The following is a 24,448-nucleotide window of genomic DNA, read 5'->3' as shown; positions in this document are numbered from 1 at the left end:
TCTGTAGGGCATCAAAATACTAGGACTTGCATGTCCATACAGTAAATACAAACACCCAAAAGTGTCCCTATTAAGGGCACGGTCCTTATCTGTGCATCACTAAAAATCTTCTAAAGTCAGCTATTTAATGTGAAAGAATTAAGTGTCCAGTCCTGCACCATAAATGTCAATGGCAAAACTCTCAGTGACTTTCAAAGTTCCACAATCAGGCCCCAGGTGATTTTACAAGTTACGCAATAATATACATATTCAAAACTGGGCTCTTATTTTGAAAGCTTAGTATTCTGGCAGGTACATTCTCATTTTACTTCATGGTAATGATATGCATGTGAAATAATTTAGGCCACACATAGGAATTCAGGAAACACTGTTTTATTCTGTACCAGTCTGAGATAAAACCCCCATGTACTCATCTGGTGCAGCATGTGTTAGCAGTATTGTCCTTCTGATTTAGGGCTGGTTCCTGCTCTCATTAAAGTCAGGTAAGAGAAGTGACCATAACTGGCCAATGGCATACACAGTTTGTGTCCCAGTAAATGTATGCGCAAATTGTGTGTAAGTTTTCCACATAAAACTGTGTGTGTAAAACCTTTGAAAATCTGGCCTTGTTTTCTTTACTTTCAAGTTGAAATTGTCTTTCAATTGTCTACACCAGGGATTGGCAACCTTTGGCATGCGACTCATAAGGGATATCCGCTGGTGGGCCGGGACGGTTTGTTTACCTGTAGCGTCCGCAGGTTCGGCCAATCACAGTTCCCACTGGCCGCGGTTCACCGTTCCAGGCTAATGGGGGCTGCTGGAAGTGGCGGCCAACACATCCCTCGGCCCACAATGCTTCCCGCAGCCCCAATGGGCCTGGAATGGCAAACCGCAGCCAGTGAGAGCTGCAATCGGCCGAACCTGCAGACGCTGCAGGTAAACAAACCGTCCCAGCCCACCAGCAGATATCCCTGACGGGCCGGGTGCCAAAGGTTGCCGATCCCTGGTCTACACATTTCAAAAGTTTCAATCTATATTTGCGGCACATACGGCAGGCCAAATTCTGCTTTCAGTAAAATCAGTGAAGTCAATGGAGTTACAGCAGTTTAACTAAATAGAATTTAGCTCACTATTTCTTAAAGTGATTGGAATTCAAAGACATGATGTGAAATAGTGCATTGAATACAGGCATGGTATTATAATCTTCATTTAGATTTACTCCCAAAATGTCATTGATATGGTATACTGGTTTTAAAATGATTAAATGAGAGTTTGGTTAACTTGCAAATAGAAGAGAAAAGTACTTGATGGAACTTATTAAGCAGTTTATCAAGAAATGAAGGACGAAAATTATATTTTATTTGACAGGTGACAACATTTCTCTGTCCAGAATAAAGCTGTTCTATGTCAACCAATTAATTTGTTATCTTTACAGGATAAGGACTAGCATGGTACCAGTAAGTAAGCATTACAAATAAATTAAACAGAGGAATATTTGCAGGAAAAGGGTTGACCCACCTTTGATTTTTTTCCAGGAATCATTCATATGTTTTTGGTTTTTCTTTTCTTTTTTTTTTTACACAGTAAAAGCCTAAAACTCCTGAAAGCAAGTCAGTTGCAGACAGCACCTATGGTTAGCTCAGGGACTCATTTACATGAACTAATGGCATACATAGTTTTGTGGTGTGTAATAATGCCGACTTAACTTATAATTAATGGCCTTATATTCATATATTCTGTACTGTGTTTGCCTATTCTTACGTACAGCTTTTTCCAAACATGCAATCCCTTCCTAAAATGATGTGTCAGCTTGATTTAAATTTATCACATTTATTAAACTGTACTTATAAGCCCCTCTGGAAGCTTCCTTTTTCACCTTTGTAAATCCTTGTATTTAAATTCATAAATCACATATAAACCTAAGATGAGATGTCCTTATCCATAACACAGTAACAGAAAAGGCCTAGCATTGCTTTGTTTTAAAGAAAATCCAAAGAACAATTAACACGATAGGTTAGTGGGATTAATTATGCTATTTCAGCAAGCACTAAGGTAAGTCTATGGACAGAATTACTGCACAGTACTCTAGTGTATTTATGTTCCTTATTAATTTTCTTGCTTAATCAATTCATTAATTATATTGCAAAATACTTCCTTTTTCTAGTAATTCTCAATAGTGGTTTAGCATGTGGCAGATTCCCTATGGGTCAATTCCCTGTTGGCCAAGAATGAAAAAAGGAAATACAATCTGGTTGGAAAAACTAGAGAAATAGTATTTTAGTTATTTAGCTACCACTTTTATATTGTAAATGGCTAAATCTGGCTTACATATGGTCAGATGAGGTTTCCAACTTTTTGTGTGTTCATGGAAGGGATCTAGTCATTTTACACTTGATTTCCTTGGTGAAGTTTACTTTTTCTTTGGGAGTGGTGGAAGGTAGATCTCCAGTCACTGTCTTGATTCCCTTAAAAATCTCTTGCTTGTTAAAATCTAGTCACATTTTGAATGAATTACTACAAAACTAGTTTGTATGGCAAACGGGGTATGTATATGCATGGGAAGCACGCTGAAACTGTCATAATCTCTTCATCTCATGTACTGAATCTGATTCATACACATAGAAAGATGCTCTCCTTCATGGTCCAGGTCCCACTAATGCTTCTGAGCTAGAATAGGCAAGAATGAAATTCATTCATGAATACTATACAGAAGTATTATTTTACAGCATTAACCATTTGGCTGAAACTCACAGCATATATTGCTGATATAATGAATGAGAAAAAGTGTATTAAACTTTATGTAACTTCACACTGGTGTCTATTACTGCCCGTTTTGTCTAGAGTTCATTTACAATATTACCATTAGGAATTCCTGTTCTCAGTGTTTTTGTAGCTATAGTAAGTGGGGGGGAGGGTGGTAAGGGAATTCATTGTGTCTTGAAATCTTGTATGTGATTCAAGGTGTCCTGTGGTACAAGGTCTTTTCTGTCAGAAAGCACACTTTCTCTCTTTCACACACACATTTTGAAGAAAAAAAGTCCATTTGGGCATATTTAAGTCAAGAGAGTAAAAGAGATAAAGAATTTGCTTTCAGACATTCTTCGCAAGAGTATGAATTTTTTTAGATTGGATACGTAGATTGAAACACCTCAGTTTTATTCTGAGACATATCACCATTTGTAGCAGTATTGCCCGTTTAAGTATAGAGAATCTCTCTCAAGCCAGTAGAATTTTTCACAAATAAAATAAATTTTAAATGCGACCACTTGGCAAATGATCCTATTACCTTGCAGGATCAGGTCTCCAGTGGCCATTGCTTTAGCTAAATGACTGGAAGAGTCATATTTTTCAACCTATATTTCTGTCAGGGTTCCTTCCCCACTCTGAACTCTAGGATACAGATGTGGGGACCCGCATGAAAGACCCCCTAAGCTTATTCTTACCACCTTAGATTAAAAACTTCCCCAAGGTACAAACTTTGCCTTGTCCTTGAACAGTATGCTGCCACCACCAAGCGTTTTAAACAAAGAACAGGGAAAGAGACCACTTGGAGATGTCTTCCCCCAAAATATCCCCCCAAGCCCTACACACCCCCTTTCCTGAGGAGGCTTGAGAATAATGTCCTAACCAATTTGTTACAAAATCGTCAAAGACCCAAACCCCTGGATCTTGGAATAATGGAAAAATCAGTCAGGTTCTTAAAAGAAGGATTTTATTTAAAAAAAAGAAAGGTAAAAATCATCTCTGTAAAATCAGGATGGAAAATACTTTACAGGGATTCAAAACACAGAAGATCCCCCTCTGGGTAAAACCTTAAAGTTACAGAAAACAGGAATAAATCTCCCTCTTAACACAGGGAAAATTCACATAAAACAAAAGATAAACTAATCCACCTTGCCTGGCTTACCTATACTGGTTGCAATATTGGAGACTTGGATTAGGATGGGTGGGAGAAGATGGATTTCTGTCTGGCCTCTCTCAGTGCCAAGAGAGAACAACATGTAAACAAAGAGCACAAACAAAAGCCTCCTCCCCCGCTCCAAGATTTGAAAGTATCTTGTCCCCTTATTGGTCCTTTGGGTCAGGTACCCGCCAGGTTAGCTGAGCTTCTTAAGCCTTTACAGGTAACAGGATGGTGCCTCTGGCCAGGAGGGATCTTATAGCACTGTACACAGAAAGGTGGTTACCCTTCCCTTTATATTTATAACAATTTCTATATGAGATTTTTTTAAAAATCATCATTTAAAGGGTATAAGAAGCTCACAGGTCATAAGCTACACTTGAATAAATTTGAAATTTTGTATTAGACCACAGGACAGGAAAATCAGAGTCAAGAATGAAACCCAGTGCTTGTGCCAGTTATTACAGTTGGCACGAGCTACTACTGCTAGATGCCTCAAACCACTGGAAGACTTTAAACGCTACAGGTACTTCAATACCAAGGGAGCAACTGAGGGAGTTGGAGATAGAATTTCAGATTTCCATTTCCATTTTCTGTCCTACTGATGTCTAGGCAGGACTTCTGGGACCCAGTTACACTGCCCTTACTCCTCCCAAACCATTGACGTTAATTGTACTTTTGGCAAGAGAGAGCAGGATCAGACTCATATGGATACTTTACTAAATGTTTTTTATGTGTGGCTGCTCATCTATTTAGACACCGTTCACCTGGTTCTGATTTTCCTTACACCAGTGTGAGCCTAGATTAACTTCCCTGAGGTCAATGGAGTTACTCCTGTGTAAAACAAATCAAATTCAGGATTTTTATTTTATATATGAAAGCAGGTGAAGCTATGAGCCTACAGAAAATTCCTACTTACTACAAAAATGAGAACAAAATCCAGACTTTTAAATACTTTGAATATTGTTGGTTTTTTGTTTTGTCCCTCAGTGATGGAGACACAAGGACCAAACATAACTGGAAATATACATAATAATTTGGACAGTTATTGGATTCCTTATAGTGACTTCATATCATTTTAAAAGGTATTGTAAATATGTCATTCTAAGCAACACACACAGACATGTAAATCAGAATAAGACCACACTGTTCTTTAATCTGGCCTCTTTAAGGAACTCATCAGGGTAGACTTCACCCGTGACTACATATACACTACGAATGGTAGCCTTTTGTAGAGGGGGTGAGTAACCAAGCCCAAGTTTTCCCCAGTAATTGATAAAACAGATCATTTGAGTGGGAAAAAAGTCTTCACTACTTCCTGGAATGCTATTAATTCTGCTCAACAGGACACAATAGTATCAGCTCCATCTGAACTGACATTTTTTTACATTCAAAATTCCCATTAACATCAGTAGGAGATAAGAATGTGTGTTTCAGTCTTGCAGCCCTTGCGCATATATAATGTATCTGGCCCAGAAAAGCAGATCAAATATGAAATTAACAAAAGGTTTTATAGGGCTTCAGTAAACTGGGCTGATAATTAATGAACTCAAACAGGGTAACAACTCAAACAGGGTAACAGATATTGTTAGTGCTTTTTGTTTGTTTTCCTTTCTCTAATTAGGATTCAAACTGTACTTTGTTATTAAATTAGCATGCTTCTCAGACGCTTTTCTGTGATAAGAAATTTCCCTTAATATAACATTCAAATGGCTAAAAACTATTTTAATTTCTGCATTAATTAATATAATTATTCATTAAAATGCTAAATAACCTTGGGTTAATTTGCAGCATACCTGCTGTGGCCATCAGGTTCCCTTGGTTCCAGACCATTATTTTACAGAATCAGATGGTATTTAAGTAAAGAAAAAATGCTGATATTGTAAATTCTGGGTTATTTTTCCCAGTCATAAGAGAGTCATGGTTAATTAGTTACACTAGCTATTGCATACAAGAGATCTGCATACAAAACAATAGCTCTTCTCTTATTTTACTTATATTTTCTGTACTTAAAATAAAGTTTCATAATATTATGTAGAGCACTAAACTAAGATATTATTTGCAACGGAGCTTCTAATGGGTATAGGCCCTGTTTGTACAGAGCTCATTGTAGATTGGGGTCTCTGTGCCAATGGTTTTCAGGAACTTAGAAAGTGAACCAGAATCTATCAAAATAGTTCTGTGAAATAAACGTTAATAATAAACATCAGATAAAACCAGCATCTCTATATTAATGGAAACACATAGAGCCAGATTCTCAGTTGGTGTAAATCAGCTTAACTCCAGTGGGTCAGATGGAGCTATGCCAATTTACACCAGCTCTGGTCCAGAAAGTCTTGAAAACAAATGTATTTATTATTTTCAAGCTACCAGAAAAAGAAAGAACTAATTTTTCTCACATCTTCGATTCCTGATGACTTTGCATCAGCTTCTGCAATTTTAGTTTGGTAACCTGTAAAACTTCTATGACACATAAATGGCATCATCCAAATAATAATGGCTAGGTGCTAGCGTAATGCAAATAAAATAATAATAGTGCTTTATGATTCACAGTTTATGGGAAGTTGAAATGTTTGCTCACTCAATTAAAAGAAGAACATAACAGTTTATCTTGGTTTCAGGACCATGCCCTGCACCCCTTGTCAGGTAAAACTCTAGCAGTGGTTCTCAAACTGTGGATCAAGATCCCAAAGCGAATCATGGCCCCATTTTAGTGGGGTTGCCAGGGCTGGCTTAGATTTGCTAGGGCCTAGGGCCAAAGCCCAAGTACAGCCCGAGGGCTTCAGCCCTAGGCAGCAGGGCTCAGGTTACAGGCCCCCTGCCTGGGGCTGAAGACCTTGGGCTTTGGCCCCTGGGCCTGGGGCGGTGGGAATTTGGCTTTGCTCCCTCGCACCCAGGGTGGCAGGACTTGGTGGACTCAGGCTTCAGTCCCCCGTCCTGGGGTCCTGTAGTAATTTTTGTTGTCAGAATGGGTGGTGCAGTGCAATGAAGTTTGTAAACCCCTGCTCTACTGATTCCTGAGCGATGAGTACAGGATTGGGTCCTACAATTAATAGTTCTTGTTTTCAGAATGACATAAAATTGTGTCATTAATGCATTGCCCCCTGAATGCTGCGCTGCCCCATCTCTGAAAATCTGGGAGGCATTGTGCCTCAAACAATCCAAAGGCTTCCAGAGTTCCAGAGGATAACAGCTACTGCATCTCCCCTTTAAGGGGGTGCACTCTGCACTTCTCCTCTACAGCTGACTGCTTTAGGGATAAGTGGCAAATATGCCCCACATCCTCCTTGACCCTTCTGGATCAGCCACGTGCAACACTTTGACAAAGAAAAGTGTAAAGGTTCCAACTGTTACAATATGGCTCCACCCCCATAACTGCATTGACACCAGTCTGTTATGATTAGATCCAACCAATGAATCCCATGGGTTGCTATGCCACATGGGTTTGGGCAGTGCTTGCTCACTGTTCCTAGCTCTCAGGTGCACACCCAGGTGTAGACTGCACGAGTGACACCCTTCTTTAATTCAATTCTTTACAGTATAAAGCCTTACTTGTTTCCTTGTGAGTTGTTCTTTTACATATTCGTTATCCATTTATCTGTTCATAATATCCTAAAGTCTTTAGGTCTTGCATCTGTTTGTCACTCCATTTTCACAAATCAATAAGAGGAATTCAGGTAAAAAGCACTGTTTCTACTACTTTGTATTCAACACACGCTAAATTCCTGTGACAATGCCCGACATTTTCTATTAAAATGATTTCAGTGATTGTTAGGTACTTAGAAAATTAGAGATTTCATAGAAATTCAGGTTCAAGGCAAAAGTATGGCTGTGCTTCATGCTGAAACATTGGAAATTTTAACTATAAATACTAATTTTAATACATCAATTAATGGAATATCATAGAAACAGTTCCCCAATCCTCCCAGCCTAATACATTTTGATCTAAATGTACAACTCTTGTGCTATCAATTCTAATAACAGAAACTATATTGTGTTACTATATGGTTTTCTATGATATCATTTCCTCCTTTTGTTAACAATTGCTCAGTGATTAATATATACCCTATTTCTATAGAACAGGTACGGTAAATAAAGGATTAAATTTTTATGATGTTACACTATCTAATTACTCTTGTGAGAAAGGACTGTGTCTACCTCTGTTTTTTCAGCAGTTAGCACAAAGGATTCCCGATCGGGGTGAGCAGCTGGCAGTGCAACTAGAAATAATAACATCTCCTGTAATGCCAGCAAAAAACTGGACAATGGTTAGGGTGCTGCTTTGCTGAGACCACTGCCTAGCGTGCTCACGAGTATTGTGCGTCCCCATCTGTCTGTATCCATCTGTTGTGTTTTGTCTTATACTTAGATTGTAAGCTCTAAGGGGCAGGGGCCATCACTTTGTTTTTTTGTTTGTTCAGCACCTAGCATAATGGGTCCTGGTCCATGACTGGGTCTCGTAAGTGCTATAATAAATAACAAAATAAATAATAAACAATAATAATAATAAATGTAGCAAAAAAATTGAACTCCAGGGGTGAAATCCTGGCCCTGTGGATGTCAATGAAAAAAAATTCTGACAATTTCAGAATTTCACCTAAGAAGTCTCTTCATTCCTTAGTGGGAAGGAAACGAGTGGATGCAGACACAGGATATTACTGATTTATTTACAATATGTACATTTTTGAACAAATATATTAGGTGGCAAGAACACAGCATAGCTGTTGCTCACCAACTCAGTAAGGTGTTAAGCCCCAGTCACTTCAGTGAGGCTCTGGGAGGGTGTAAGGGTCTGCCCACCTGGAGCTGTTTGCAGGATGAGGCCAAATTCATGACATCACATCCACAAAGCATCAATGTAACCATTTAATGGTGATTAAAGAATTTTGGAGCCTATGCACTGTGGAAATTGGGAGCTCCCCACTTTCACTCATTTTTGGCCCAGCCGTCCCTCCGTCATGATGAAGGGGCTACTGAGCCAAACCTGAGCAGCACTCGACCTCGCTCCAGTTCTGCTCCAGCTGCTGCCAGCCCTGTATGGCATGAATAGGGGCTGTTCAGCAAAGTGCCTCCACCCCATACATTCCTCATCCTGCACACCTCCCTGAATGCTCATCCCACCCCACATATACCCCAACAACCCTCCACCAGCCGCCCTCTTACCCTGACGGCCCCCCTCACACACACACATCCCAGGAGCCCTGATGTACTTCTCATTCACAGAAGCTCCAAACATCTCAGCCCCATAGGCCACAGTCCCCAACATGCCCCACTCCCACCAACATCCTCCTCCTGCACAGTTCCCACAACTCCTCACCTTGCAGCCCCCCAACACTCCCCACTTAGCTTAGTTGTTTTTATGATGGGATCCTCAATGCCAGGCTCTCACCCACTGTCCCCGAGTCCTTCCTGGCTGCTCACCAGGACCCCACTCCTGGCTCAGCATTCCCAATGCCAGCTGCTCCTATCATCCGTCCTGTGCTCACATGGCATGGGCCAAATTTGAGTGAGTGGCACTGAAGATCATGAAGTTGAAGATTTACAATCCTGAGGCATATGAATTATTAGGAGCATATTCAGGAGCTAAAGATGCTACCTAGATCTTTCCATGAAGGTACAACCAATGAAAGGGTGACAACAGCTGATATTTGGATCCTGCTAAGCCTCTGATGAAAGAGGTCCATCTTCCACCTTCGGAGATTATGAATGAAAAAAAGTCTCTCTCTTTAAATTGACATACCAACTCAGCACTCTGATCTCTTCTGAGCCTGTTAATCTCATCTCATCCAAGTAAGTAAACAGCAACAAAAGGCAAAGAAAAAAGAAACCACAAAACAGCACCAAGAAGAAGCAGGGCCGGATTAATCTTTTGTAAATCCCAGCACCTGGACTGTGGCCCTGTCCCCTGCTCCAGCCGCACTCCGCCTGAGGCCCCGCCGCTGCTTGGCCTCTTCCCCACGAGGCCCTGCCCATGCTCTGCTCCAAGGCCTCACCCCCACGAGGCCTTTCCCCCCTTAAGCCCCACCCACTGTTTGCACAGAGGGGAGGGAGTGGAGAGGAGTGAGCAGCAAGCGGGGGCCTTGGGGAAGAGACCGAGTGGGGTGGGGTATCGGGGGTTGGGAGCAGGGCCACAGTCCAGGTGCCCGGGCCCCTTCTGAGTGTGGGGCCAGCACCAGAGCATCACTGGCACCATTGTAAACCTGGTACTGAGAAGAAACATTCTTCCAGGCCAACATTGCTTCTGCCACACGACACTACCAAAACTTCAGCACCATTGGTGACATGATGTTTGCAAAAGCATTGCAAAGGAATTACATTTAATCAGTTCTTGCAATAATTTTCATTGGATATTGAAACACTGTTAGGCACTTAAAACTTCTCATATTAGCACTAGATTGTACCGATTGCATTCTCCTGGAGAGGAAACAAACTAAACAGCGAACTAATGGGAATTACTTTGAATTTAAGATTCTTAGTATTCATTAATATGCCTGTCTCAAAACCATTCCTTAAAGCAGTGGTCCCCAATCTGTGGGGCACGCCCCCCAGAGGGGTGCACAGGAACATTCGGGGGGGGGGAGGGTATGGTGGGGCCTGTGCCAGGCCCCATGGGGGCAGGGGGAGGGAGTGCCACCCAGCCCAGCTCTGCCCCCAGCTCTGCTCTGGCCTGCCCCCAGCAGCAGCCCCACCTCCTAGCCGTGGCTCCACTCCCAGCCCTGGCCATGCCCCCAGCTACAGCCCTAGCATCTTCCCATGGCTTCTGGCCTGGCTCCATACCTGGCCACAGCCTTGGCTGCTGGCCTCAACTGCAGCCCAGCCCCAGTCCTGCCCTAAGCCTTGGCCCCCGGCCACAACTCTACTCCTAGCCCTGACCCCACTCCCAGCCCCGCCCCCAGCCTTGGCCCTCTTACCCCACCCACATTCCCCACTCCCGGGAACCACGGCTCCACTCCCATCCCTGGTTCCCAACCACAGCACCTGGGGGTGAGGCGCAGGAGGGCGCATACAGGGGTAAGGGAGATATGACATGAAAAGTTTGGGGACCACTGCCTTAAAGTGAGTTTGTGAGTAAGGCTCCATGGGATTAGAACCCAGATCTGTAGAGCCTATAATGGCTGATATTCTCACATTGCCACTGGAAGGGCAGGCATAGCCACATCCAGGGAACACTGCAGAGACTGGGCACTGCAGGAAGTACCGCCCAAAGGGTCCAGAATGACAGTACCCTGCAGCCTTCTGATTGGTCAAGTACCCTGGACTTCTGGCCTGCTGTGACTCCTGACCACATCTTGTCTTCTGATCTCCAGTCTACAACCCCAGCCTGACCCTGACTCTTGCCTCCAGATTCCAGCCTGGTACTACCTCTGGTCTCAAGTCTCCGCCACCAGCCAGACTCTGACCCTGACTCTTGCTTATTGAACCTAGGTCTAGTGATTCCTTTGACCTTTGCTCATGGACTAATGTCTTGTGGCTGTCCTTGACGTGTGGACACCAGCTCAGCTGTGAACACTAGGCCAGACCACCTATGTCCTGGTCCCTTATAGTGGGTGTATAAAAAACTATTTCATTTGAATGGCTTCTTTACGTACCTAAGTTTAATACTATTGTCACTTCATAGAACTTTGGGCTGGCCTACACTGAAAAGTTATACTGGCATAGTTACATCTCTCAGGATGTGAAAAATCCACACCCACGAGATGTAGTTAAACTGACCTAACCCCTAGTGCAGATAGCACTAGGTTGATGGAAGAATTCTTCAGTTGACCTAGCTACCCCCTCTTGGGGAGGTGGCTTACCTACAGCAACAGAAGAACCCCTTCCATTGCTATAGTAAGTGTCTACACTGAAGCACCACAGGGGTGCAGCTGCAGCTGTACCCTCTGTAGTGTTTTAAGTGCACCCATTGTCTTAGTTAAGTTTCTCATGGTTATGGAACTGCTATGTAATAATCTAGGACTACTGAGAGGGAATACACTCAGAGAAACCAAAGGGTGGGTGGTCAGATGTGCTGTTCACCCGGTAATTATCACAAATATCACTTACTGCGGTCCATTTATAAACTGCTTATGTTATCCTTGATAAAACAAACAAGATTCACCAACCCTTAAACAAAATTCCCTTGACCATCTATAAAATGTTTTAGTTAGCTATGATACACAGACAGATCTCACTACTGACTTTGGAAAATAATATACTTAAAGGAGTGTCCCCATTTCTTCTTTCTATAAACTATACATTTTTAGTTATTTCTGGAAAAAAATACCCAGCATCTGACACCTTAGGAACATCCCTTTCTATCCACAAGCATTACTCAAGACCATCTCCGTGCTAGTGTCAGGTTTCAGAGTAGCAGCCGTGTTAGTCTGTATCCGCAAAAAGAAAAGGAGGACTTGTGGCACCTTAGAGACTAACAAAATTTATTTGAGCATAAGCTTTCGTGAGCTACAGCTCACTCTGATGAGGTGAGCTGTAGCTCACAAAAGCTTATGCTCAAATAAATTTGTTAGTCTCTAAGGTGCCACAAGTCCTCCTTTTCTTTCTGTGCTCATGCTAAGCATCGGATTCTGCCCTGTTAAATAAAACAAAGCCAATTGCAGCCCCATTTCAAGTGCTTGAATGTTAAAAGACCCTCTGCTTTTGAGATGTGTGTCCTGAACTTCCTTTCAGATGAGAAAAATTGGTTAATTTTCCATTTAAGTGCTAGCTAATGTTATTGTGCTGATGTGGTCTCCTGTAATTATTTTAAATGTACTTCCCTTTACAGGACATTCTTCTCCATATCAGATATAATTTATTTTACCACTTTTTTATTGATTTCAGCTTTCCTTTTTTAAATAAAGAAGTTTATTTCAAATATTTATGAGCTGTATAATTTTAACACTTTTGCTACAATGTCCAATTTCCAGATTAACATCAATGGACACAGGTAATATAATGTGTGCACTGTACTATTCAAAGTGAAGTTATAACTTGGATAGTAAGTATGATCCCTGCATCAACTTTAGGAAGTAGCATTTTAGAAGTAGACAAATTACATACACACACAGAGTTTCAGAGCTAGAATGAATTCCATTCAACTGGTTTTTTTAATAGTGGGAGATGTAGAGTCATAAATCTGAAAAAACAGTCTGGAATAGACCTTATTAATGGGAAAAAAATTTGGAGACTTTTAATCGGCTCCCAGTTGAATACCTGATAAACATGTAAATAAATGCCAAAAATGTGCATCCATCAGTTATATAATAGACACGCTTCTTTTACAAGTTTATTTTTTCAAATCATGACTGAGATTTTGCATCTTGGTTTTGTGTTAATAGATGGATTATTTAAAGACAAATTACTTACCAAACAACTATTTCTAACATATTGCTATAATTTTATTAGCATAACATTTAAATCCCAGGTAGAGGCTCAGTTTCAGCTGTTATCTATATGTCTCTGAATATGTTCTCTACTGGATTTTTTATATCTCAATCTCTCTAATATTTTTGTGCTAATTAACTGAAATGGCGTAAGATCAGCTGGTAATGTGTCATAAATCATGTATCACACAAGAAGTAGACCCCCAAGTGCCAGTGATCTTGACTCAAGTAGAACTATACTGACGCCTAACACACATACTGTATTTTTTTTGTTTCTTTGACAATTTAATAACTGTTTTTACTACATTGTATTTGTATCAAGTATTTAGCCTGTGAACCAAATCATGATTTCTTGCAGCAGGCCTGAGATAAGGTTCCCCAGCAGTAATGAAGGAAGATCAGAATCCCTTCCTCCCTCCTCAAATCAGGGCACAGAGCACCAGACAACCCACTTCACAGCCACCATGGTTCCGGTATCCACTCTTGTCTGTGGTGGGTCCTGCTGGTACAATTGCATAGGGCCAGATACTTCAGTGATGAATGTCCTGTAAATGCCTATATCATTTTTAGCAACTTCTTTGCTACATAGACTGCATAGTCTGCTAGTCTGTTTTATTGATGGTATCTAGGACTGGACTTCTTTTGATGAAATTTGTAAGCTTCAGCTGAGTCCAGGAATTCCTTGTTCATGACCTGTAGTCCACTGTCTGTTATTACAATTCTTGGATTTCTATGATGAGCAACCATGAATTTAACATGCCAGATCATAGCTAAAGCTGCACCTTTCTGTGTCACTACTTATAGCAAGTTGCTAAAACAGTGCGTCATCATCATGTTTTTCCAGCAAAACACATCAATTCTGATTTTGTCCCATGCATTATCATATATTGTTTCCAATGTGCATTTCGGTATTTCAACTACGTCCACAGCTGCTCTCCATTCTATCAATATCACTGTTCCTCTCCGGCCAAAATACAATTTCTCCAGCTCCACTTTTGACTTAGTCATTCCTAGGTGCCCTTACTATATTCTTTACAACATTTTCCTTATCTCTGTGGGGACTACAGACCTGTCAATGCTACGAGTTTTCCCCACTGACTGTGGATTTCCCAACCTTCCTATGAGTCTGTGAGGAAAACCCATCAGTTTACAGGGAACTCCACTTCTGAGTGACTGTTTTTCACCATTATTCCACTTTGTAGAGAATTGCAACCAAAACGTACTCCTACACTGAGAGGCATCTCCTTCTCTCCACATGTGAAGCAGGCGTCTACCTCTCTCCTTCACCTTTCTGCACAAAGGGCTGGAGTGCTCAGCCTTTTGATCTTGGAGCTCTTGTGCTTCCTACCAGCCGGCGGGGGCGGGGGTGGGGGAGAAGAGGGAAAAGGACAGTGAAGAATCTCTGGAGCTGCTCCCATCCCCAGGTCTGAGGTCAAAGAAGAAAAAGAACTTCTAGAGCTGCAGACAGAGCCGCGATGTGCTGGAAGGCAGGGGCAAATGTAGGGTTGGATGTATGCAGAATGACTGATTGGGGGTGGGAGGCTGCAAAAGATGTAGGGCTGAAGGATGCAGAATTACTTGGCATTTGTGTGTTTTGGGAGGAGCTGGACCACCATCAGACACTACAGGATACAATTTAAGTAACTTTATGCAAATGCGAAAAACATATCTAAATTTATGCAAGTTTAAAATCTATTTACTTCCTCCTCCCCGATTTTGGTAGGTATGGGACTACTATTTTTGTACTGCTCATGATTACGCCTGAAATCACCAAAAGCTCCCTTTAATACTGGCAACATGCAGGTGGGAAGTGCTGATTTCTCCATCCATTATTTATCAGTTGTATTACTGCATATGGTGTGTCATCCTTAACTGTTTCACTTTCCAATTCATCCCATATTCCCAGTGACACAGCACATAATAGCTTTTATTATCTTTACATTTACTTATACTGCATGAAGAAGTGATCTGGAATATGTGAGAAATGCAACGGATGCTCTTATCAGTGCAATGTAATGATAAGATGATGTCCATCAGACCAAGATCATATCAGTAGATTCCAAGGCCAGAAGGGATCATTGTGATATCATAATTTCCTTCGTTCCAAAGTAATCTCAGTATCCTGGGAGGGACTCCTCCATGTCCTTTCCTTATGTAGTAAAAAATCAGTAGTTTATGTGTTTCAGCTTTGAAATTATGACCACAGAGAAAACCATGGTGCTTTGTACAGCCATATATGCAAGTTTGAGCTTTCTTTTATTATTTGTTTACACATTTTTTTTGCTGCAGTCAGAGCACTGAAGTCATATAGTACAGGCAGACAATCAGCCCTATGTGTCTGTAGCAATACAGCTCCCAACTCTCCTTTTGACGCATTTGTGGAGAGTCTGATCTCTTTTACTGTGTCCAAAAGAAACATGGCACTGATGGCATGGCCAGTACATGCTTCAAATCCTTTAAATTTCTTTCATGCTCTGGCATCCACAGTCCATTCTGTATCTTTGTGAAGAAGTTTACTTAAGCTGATTGTTTGAGCTGCACAGATAGGCCTGAATCAACGGACACAACCCACCATGCTTGCAATCTCTTTTTCTTAATCTTTGGGTCTCAGCATGTTTGGAATTGACTGGATCTTAGAAATATCAGACATATTTACTTTGTGGTTAATTTCTCTCCTAGCTCAGTGATTTCATTTGTTTTGAAAATGACATTTGCCTTGTTCAGTTTTAAGTTTTTATTCTTCCAGTGCTCTCTGCAATCATTCCTCATGTATATTAGCAGTGCTGCCCTAGACCAGAGTTTCCCAACCTGTGGGTCAGGACCCAAAATTGGGTCACCAAAATGTTTCAAAGGGTTCCATGGCAGCTCCTGTGGCTCCTGTCCCACGGAGCTGACTGGGCTCGCCTCCCTGGTTCAGGCCCTGTAATTTCTGGGGCCCCAGTACCACTCAGATTTGGCCCAACTGTCATGATGATGGGAGTCCAAGTAGGCCAAATTTGAATGAGTGGCACTGCAATCTCATGAGCCAGGACACAATTCCACTCACACAAATTTGGTCCAGCCGGGGGTCGGGGCCAAACCTGAGTAGCTCTGCAATCCTGGAAGTTGCAGTGCCTGGAGCTGAAAGCCAAGCTCAGCCAAGCCCATAGCTCAGGAGCTGCAAGAGCCACCGCTGTGAGGTGAGTGCTGGGCAGGACCAGACAACAAAACCATCCCAGACTATTTATTGGGTTATGACAGGCCATAAACATTTACATATGGGTCCTGAGCCCAAAATAGTTGAGAACCACTGCCCTAGACTATCATATTATTAATGTACATCTTGACCTCTGTGAGACTTTCTAGCATCTGGGAGTTGGGACACTGTCCAGTGAAATACTTCCGGTGCCAAACATATTCAGAAAGGCACTCTCAAGAAAGCAGTATTTGTCAAACAGTAAATTTACAGAGCAAGTATTGGAGCTCTCTCTATGCAAACTGCCAAAAACTGCTAATACATCTTGTTTGTTGAAGAATTTAGCTCCTGTAATCTCAAACACTTTTGTTACTTGTTGGCAAGAAGAAATGTTCCTTGGATATTTTTGTTCAACTCCTTGGGGTCAGTGAAAAGTCTGACTGCCCCTTTTTTCCTCTACAATAACTAAGGAATGAACCCAGTCTATTGGGTCTTCTACTCTATGAATGATGCCATCTGCTGTCATGTTTTGCAGCTATCGTCTCTTTTTCAACGCTTACGGAATACTATGAGTAGGGCCCTACCAAATTCATGGTCCATTTTGGTCAATTTCATGGTCATAGGATTTTAAAAATTGTAAATTTCATGATTTCACTTTTAAATCTGAAATTTCAAGGTGTTTAATTGTAGGGGTCCTGACCCAAAAAGGAGATGTTGGGGGTGGGGAGGGGTTGCAAGCCCATTGTGGTACTGCTACCCTTACTTCTGTGCTGCTGCTGGTGGTGGGGCTGCCTTCAGAGCTGGGCAGCTGGAGAGCGGCGGCTGCTGGCAGGGAGCACAGCTCTGAATGCAAAGCCACCACCAGCAGCAGCAGCAGTGCAGAAGTAAGGGAGGCAGGGTATGGTGTTGCCACCCTAACTTCTGTGCTGCTGGTGGTGTGATGCTTCCTTCAAGCTGGGTGTCCGGCCAGCAGCCACCGCTCTCCAGCTGCCCAGCTCTGAAGTCAGCGCAGAACTAAAGATGACAATACAGTGACCCCCCTAAAATAACTTTGTGACGCCCCCTGCTTGCAACTCCCTTTTGGGTCAGGACCCCCAATTTGAGAAACCTTGGTCTCTCCTGTGAAATCTATATAGTCTAGGGTAAAAGTAAAGAAAAGACCAGATTTCATGGTCTGCGACGTATTTTTCATGGCCACGAATTTGGTAGGGCCCTAACTATGAGTGTCATGTAAAACAGACTTTGCATCCCCTACCCCCCAAATGTATAGACATCCATGTCCTATGATCGTATTTTTATATAGATCAGCTCATTCATGCTTAGTTCAGGTCTGATACCATTATTCTGACACTCTATGGCATATACCCTTTTAATAAGGTCAGGTATTTTGTGTGTGATTTGTGTCCCTCAATGTGCTATATCATAACTTCTTGGTTGGCTTTTTTACCTCTGCACCCGAGTACCAGTTCACATTTTCTCTCAAGACTGGAATTTATTTCTCACTACATGATTTTAGTCAGATCCACTGATCTTTATAATCTCTTTGGATTGCTGTATTTCAGACATTTATGGCCTTGTCTATTTTGTAAGACACATATAGTTCATTTATGTATATTTTTATTAGCCATTCTTTTGGATTTACAGCTTATTTTTATTGATTTTGCTGCATTCTGTCTGTAACAATCTGTGTGTTTTCATGGTTTGTCTGTATATCTTTGCTATGTGGCTGGGCTTATTTTCATTTCTGCATGTTGTCCGGATGCTGGACTTTTTCTGTGCTCATACTAAACTTTCAAATAACTTATGTTGTGCCTTATTTGGCATGTTTTTGCTATTTTATTTTCTGTAGTCTTTTTTCTCACTGGCCAGGGGTCTGGAAGCTCCGGGTATATGGATATGGAAGCTCTGGGTCCTTGACCCTGGGACAGTCCTCATCTTGGGGCTGCTTCAGAGCTACCGAGTGAAATTGACATTCTTGTCAGTCTCACAAGAATGTCAATTTCACCCAGCAGCTGCCAGTTCTGGGGAGCAAATTTTCTTTCAGAAACACAATGCTGGTGTGTGTTGGTGTTTCTGAAATGAAGGTTTTTTTCAGAATCCCTGGTTCGTGAGAAAATTTGGATTTGTTCCAAATTGGAATGAACCCAAATTTCAGAGTGTTTGTGAGAAATGTCTGTATTTTGAAATTTGGGTTCATTCTGATTTGGAACAAACCCAAAATTTTTTACAAAGTAGAAATCCTGAGTTTTGGCCAGCTTTACTTAAAAGGGATTTTTTTTTTCAATTGTTAGTTTTAAAAGGTAACACCCTCTTATCCTCCAAGGGAATATTTATATCCAAGTTAGAACCCTTATATTTCCACCTCTACCACCTGATTCTGTCCCTTTCCATTACCACCTTAAATCCTCATATTATGGCCACCATCCGCCTGGACAAAGAAGGATAAGTCTCCCCTCAAAACCACTCCTTGAATGGCTAGAACATTTTCTGTTGCGTAACACGTGACAATCCCTTCATTCTCACGGACATGCATCTTGCCCACATAGCACTCCTACTCCTTCCTGATCTGGGAAGAAAGTGATTAAGAGTGTGACCAAGAACGGTATTCAGGACTCCAACAAGTCTGATTACTTTTTACTTTGTGCGTGAATAACACCTCCAAGTCCAAGTCCATACTGTGTTCTGTTTCTATCATCTATTTATTGTCAAATCATTGATTCCAACAGTACAAATGATGTCACTTGGCTTATCTTGGACTTGGTGGTGTTACATTTATTTAAGAAAAAACAGAGATTCCACTAGAAACAAGCAAGAGTGATGGAAACAAATGGTTACAATACAAAATAAAATCATAAAACGTAACTAGGGCCTACACTTATTGATAGTTACCAATAAAGTAGGTCCCCCACTTCCACACCAAAGTTCAGCCTGTTGTAGAGCTGGCTGGCTTCACAGGAGGCTGGATCCAATCTTTTATGAAACACTCCTACCCAGCAAGATGTCTCCTGAGGAGAAACGGATGCAGAGTGTCTTTCTCCACCCTGTGATAAACTGAATTAGGGAGGGGCAACAGATCCCTCCCACTTGAATGGCCCATCACTGAGACATATGATTCCCTGGTGACCAATTTCTACTCCAAGACCATAAGGCATAGTTTTCAACATAGTTACATAATTCCTTAAATATTACCTGTACACATCTTGCGATGATTCTGAGTAGGACTCCGTGTCTGTCAAAGAGGTCGCGGAAGTCACAGATTCCGTGACTTTCCACGACCTCTGTGACTTGTACAGTGGCCAGTGTGATGATGCCAGGGCCACCCAAGCTGCTCAGGTGGTCCCGGGGACCGCCCGAGCAGTGGCCAATGCGGCTGACCCTGGGGACAGCCTGAGCAGCTGCTGTTCGATTGTCCCCAGCAGCTGGTGCCACCAGCCTTGGGACACGGCCCCCACCCTAAGCTGCAGGCCTCCCAGGGCATGGCCATCCCCTGTCAACAGCTGCCCCGCTGGCTCCCCCTAGCAGTACTGCTCTCCCCTAAGATCTAGTCAGGGGTATTTATGGTATAAGTCATGGACAGGTCATGGGCCATGAATTTTTGCTTATTGTCCATAATTTTACTAAAAATACCCGTGACTAATCTTTGCCTTAATTATGAGTATTGATAAGTTACAAGCTTTCAGTAGAGACCTCGCAAGCTACCCTTTATGGAAAATATCATGAATGCAGCGTATTAAGTGTGGTGAGTTTGTCAGGACTGAGACAGCAGTTACTTGTAAAGAACAGTCAGAACCCTTTGCCAACTGACAGCAATGATGTTGCACCATCAACCTCCCCTTTTTTCTATTTTCTATATTTGGATTTATTTAATTATTCTTATTATTTATTAATTGCTGATTTTGCATCCCTTGTTATCCAGGTTGATAGTTTTTTCCTCAAAGCAGTCTTTTTGTCATGACTAAGGAACTGCGGCTTTTGGTGCATCTATTAGAGTGTCCTTAGGAAACTCCAAATTTTCATTTACACTTCTCTGTTTATTTTTCTCCTACTCTATATTGCGTCTAATTATTTTTAATGCTCATCCTCTTCGTAGTTTCCCATGATGGACAAACAACCTCTACTAGCCTCTAATAGTATAAGCCACAATATCAGAAGCATTTACTTGGCTTTCCTTCAGGACTGACATAAAGTGCCCTTGGTCTAAGAAGAAGGTGGCCTCAAACACAACCTGTATCTGCCAGCTTCCCTTTCATCTCTCGTGGAGCTATTTCTGCCCGGAGAATTTGTGTCTAGGACACAAAATCATTTTCTTAGGCCTCGAACTTACAAACACATAAGCACATGTGTATTCCCACTAAAATCAATGGGACTACTCACATTTGCAAAGTTATACACATACGTAAGTCTTTGCAGGAATGGTGTCTTAATTTGGGACTCTAATTCTAACATTGTATGATGTATAAATACATCTAATTTGTGGTAAATGCAAAATACAGACACTACTAGAAACAGATTCAAATTAATTTCTTATACAGATCCACCTGGAAAAAACAGATGGATATCACTGTAAGGTAAGGTATGACAAACAATGCAAAAGACAGGCCTAAGCTAGCATTTCTTGTACTGTAACTCTGAACTAAATTGATAGGAATTTTAAATGTGGAAGGAATACAGGAGAAGGCTTGTGATGTGCTATATATAAAAATCTTCGAAATATCCTAATAAAAAGTGTTAGTAAAAACAAACTTGGAAAAATTACCTACATTCCTCTTTAACAGATGCACTATTTCTGGACATAATTTCAGCCTTGCTAAAGTCAGAAGACTTTTCTATCTCACTAATGAGCATTATCAGGCTCTCTGCTGAGGGCAAGCTAAGTAAAGTAATTTCAGGATAGTGCAAGAAACCAAACACAAGACTCCTGGCTCTCCTGCCCATCTTTATCTTTGCCCTGTGGAATGATGCTTGTCTTTGTGAACATGTAAGAATGGGGAATTTTTTCTAGCCTTATGTGTAACATTTGACCTTCATTTAAAACTTCCAGTACACAAGTTATTATTGTAGAAGGAACACTGAGGAGGGATTATGACTCCAGCTCACAATTCTTCCCCTCCTCAGCTCTTACTTTGGTGGAGTAAATCACTTACTGTAGTTCTGAAGGGTAGGTAACTTCTCCATTTGTGCCTAGCGCATTCCAGTGACAGGAGTGTAATAGGGGTTGAGCCCTGGCTCTCTGCTGTGAAGGACTGTGGGTCTCAAGCCATGTCCCCTGGTCCCCAGGCAGTCCTCAAAGAGAAGTTACCAGCTCGCTGGCAGCAGCAGAGAGTTTGAGCTATTTCACCCTAGCTCACCAGAGGCACCACCCACTATTGGAGGAGATATCTGGCCCCCGTGATTGGTTCAAACTCACCATTTAAGCCAGAAGGAGTCACAGGAAGTTGTATGAGCAACTAGTTAATATCCTGGGCTAGTTACTACATTGGACCCTGACTTTCCACCCAAATCCTGAGCCCTGCCTTCCTGCCTTGTTCCAAACCTCTGTCTTGTTCCTAGTTCCTGCCCATCTGCCTTGCTCCAGATCCCTGCATCTGTACCCACACCCGTGGCTACTGACTCTGGCTTAGACCAGACTCTGTCTCTGGCTTTGAACCCTAGCTCTGGTTCCTGGTTTCCAACTCCTGCTCTGACCACCACTGCCCTGACCACTAAGTTTGACTGCCTACGTCACAATACACAACTGCTTCCTTTTGCACACTGGCTCTCGGGGGGGGCAGAGGAAGAGGGGGGCTGTGAAAGTGCAGAAGCTACATTCTACAGGGGACTAACAGCTGTGATCTATGTAGCAGTACTGCGCCCATGCAGGGAGGCAGGATGAGGCCCTGGCATGGCCACATTAGGGCTAGAGATGATTTTGCCTTATATAACAACAACAACAAAAGAATCAAACAATATGTACATATAGAATGAAAACACTAATACACAATGACTTATTTTATTATGCAAAGGAAACGTAATGGGAGCTAAGAGTTTAATATTCAGATTAAATATCACATTATGGTTTAATAATGGTTGGTGTATTAGCTATATACCACAGGTCACAGAAAGAAGATAAGTACAAGTAATGAATTCTATACTACAGCTTGTTATAAATGCTATTTCATCCAGAGGTGCACTGAGTGCAGTGGTCCTATATATATTTTTGTGCGTAGACACAGATTTACAATTTTTGCAACATTATTTTTCACTAAAACGTCTAAAACTATTTTTGTTGCTCTGATTGCTCAGTCCCTTTCGCTGATACTGGGGCTACTCTTGTAGGAAGGTGCTAATGAAAGTGAATAAGTAGAGCTGAGTGCAAATTGGAATATCCATTGCATGAGAAATTTTGATATTTCAACATTTGTTTTTGTCCAGAATTGGGATAAGAGTTGAAATATTAAAATTTTTGGCAGAATGAAACTTTCTAAAATTTCGATGTAGAAGTTATTAAACATTTCATTTTGACATTTTCAATCAAAACATTTTGATATTCTGGAATAGAAATATTTCATTTTGGTTTGTTGAACTAACCCAAAACATTTGGTTTCAAGTAAGTTCAACATTAAATTGCATTTCCTGATAATGCACATTGTCTCATAGGTAGTTGTAGTTCAGATGCCTGATGCCCCCATTGTCCCCTAGAGATTGGTCTCCCTGGCTGTACTATATCTCCCAGGATGCCCCCACAGCTTTGTGACTCCCATGATGCACCACACTGCTCAATTAGAGGGGAGACTGCATTGTATCATGGGAGATGTAGTCCAGCTGTAGAGTAGAAACTTCATTTTCAGCTAAAAAGTCATTCACAGAGAAAATCAACCACTAGCTCTACAAATACCGGTGACAAATCTTGCTGTGTGTTGTAAGATTTCTTAAAATATATAGAGTTAGGTCATGAGAGAAAACAGTTCTCTGTGCCAGATTTATTTTCTTGGCTAGCTTCCCCAAAAGGTTTGACTTTTGCCTTCCCATGCTCAGTTTTACTTCTTCAACTTGTTGGGGACACTGGGGCATGGCCACTAGGTAACTCGAGGGGATGGAAGACCACGAGTGTCGATGAAGCCCCCTCGCACTAGGCCCAGGTGTCCTTGGCCCCCCCTCCCGCCTGGAGGGACTCGCAGCAGCTCTGCGTACTAGGCCCAAGTGTCTTTGGCCCCCCTGCCTGGAGGCACACACAGCAGTTATGCTGAGAATCTGCAACAATATGCTGCAGAGTCAGACTGCCTGAAACTAAGCAAGGCCAAACAGGGCAGATATGGAAGAACAATGCTGAATAAAGCAGCTTTATGTATAGTTTAACAAATGATACAGAGAAGCAGGGAACTAGCTGGGAACTGGATTGGCTGGCTATATGGATACTTGGGGCAGCTTGCTATTGGATAAGTATGCTGGGAAAAAGGATGTATAAAAGCCTGTGTAACTTCCTGCTCTGTGTACAGGATTTGAGATTCAAATCTCCCTGTACCTATTTGAAGCTTCGAATAAACTTTTCTGCTTCTCCACCCCGTTGTGATTATTGGGTGTAGCACACCGGGTAACGAACCAACTCAAGCTGTTGTTCAGCCTCTCGGCACTGGGTGCCGGCAACAAACTTTTACTATTTGATACAGTGCCAGTAGTTGTTGTGCATGTAGAAGACGAGTAATACGCCAAGGATTATCTTCCTGCTGTGTTGGTTGGATTCTTAAATTGCCTGTGGCTTTTTTAATGTTGGAGGAGAATTTATTCTACTGTCTGTGTGGAATACATCAGTAGTCAGATCCGAGTGCCATAAACTGTGTGCAGAGAGATTAAAGGATGATTGTGATAAGGAGGTATAAGGAGATGTCTGATGCTTTCTTTTCCTTTGTTTAGGCTTATTATTTCCAGAAAGTGAAGTAAATAAGAGCTGTTTGGGGAGACTTGTGTATTTTAGATTTTCAATTCTCTTGAAAAATATGTGAAGCTTGATGTCAATGGAGATGTTTTAAATCTTCAACCCACCCAACCCAGCTG

General features: G+C 41.8%; 1 protein-coding gene across 5 annotated transcripts in view; it reads right to left on the bottom strand.

The window, feature by feature from the left end:
- Positions 1-24,448, bottom strand: part of KCNQ5 (potassium voltage-gated channel subfamily Q member 5) — a 515,957-nt gene that overhangs the window by 110,730 nt on the left and 380,779 nt on the right. The gene's annotated exons all lie outside the window — the stretch shown is intronic.

The sequence above is a fragment of the Eretmochelys imbricata genome, chromosome 3 (assembly GCF_965152235.1).
Source record: "Eretmochelys imbricata isolate rEreImb1 chromosome 3, rEreImb1.hap1, whole genome shotgun sequence".
NCBI lineage: Eukaryota > Metazoa > Chordata > Testudines > Cheloniidae > Eretmochelys > Eretmochelys imbricata.
The sequence above is the reverse complement of the archived record's forward strand: the minus strand, read 5'-3'. Positions and strand labels throughout refer to the sequence as shown.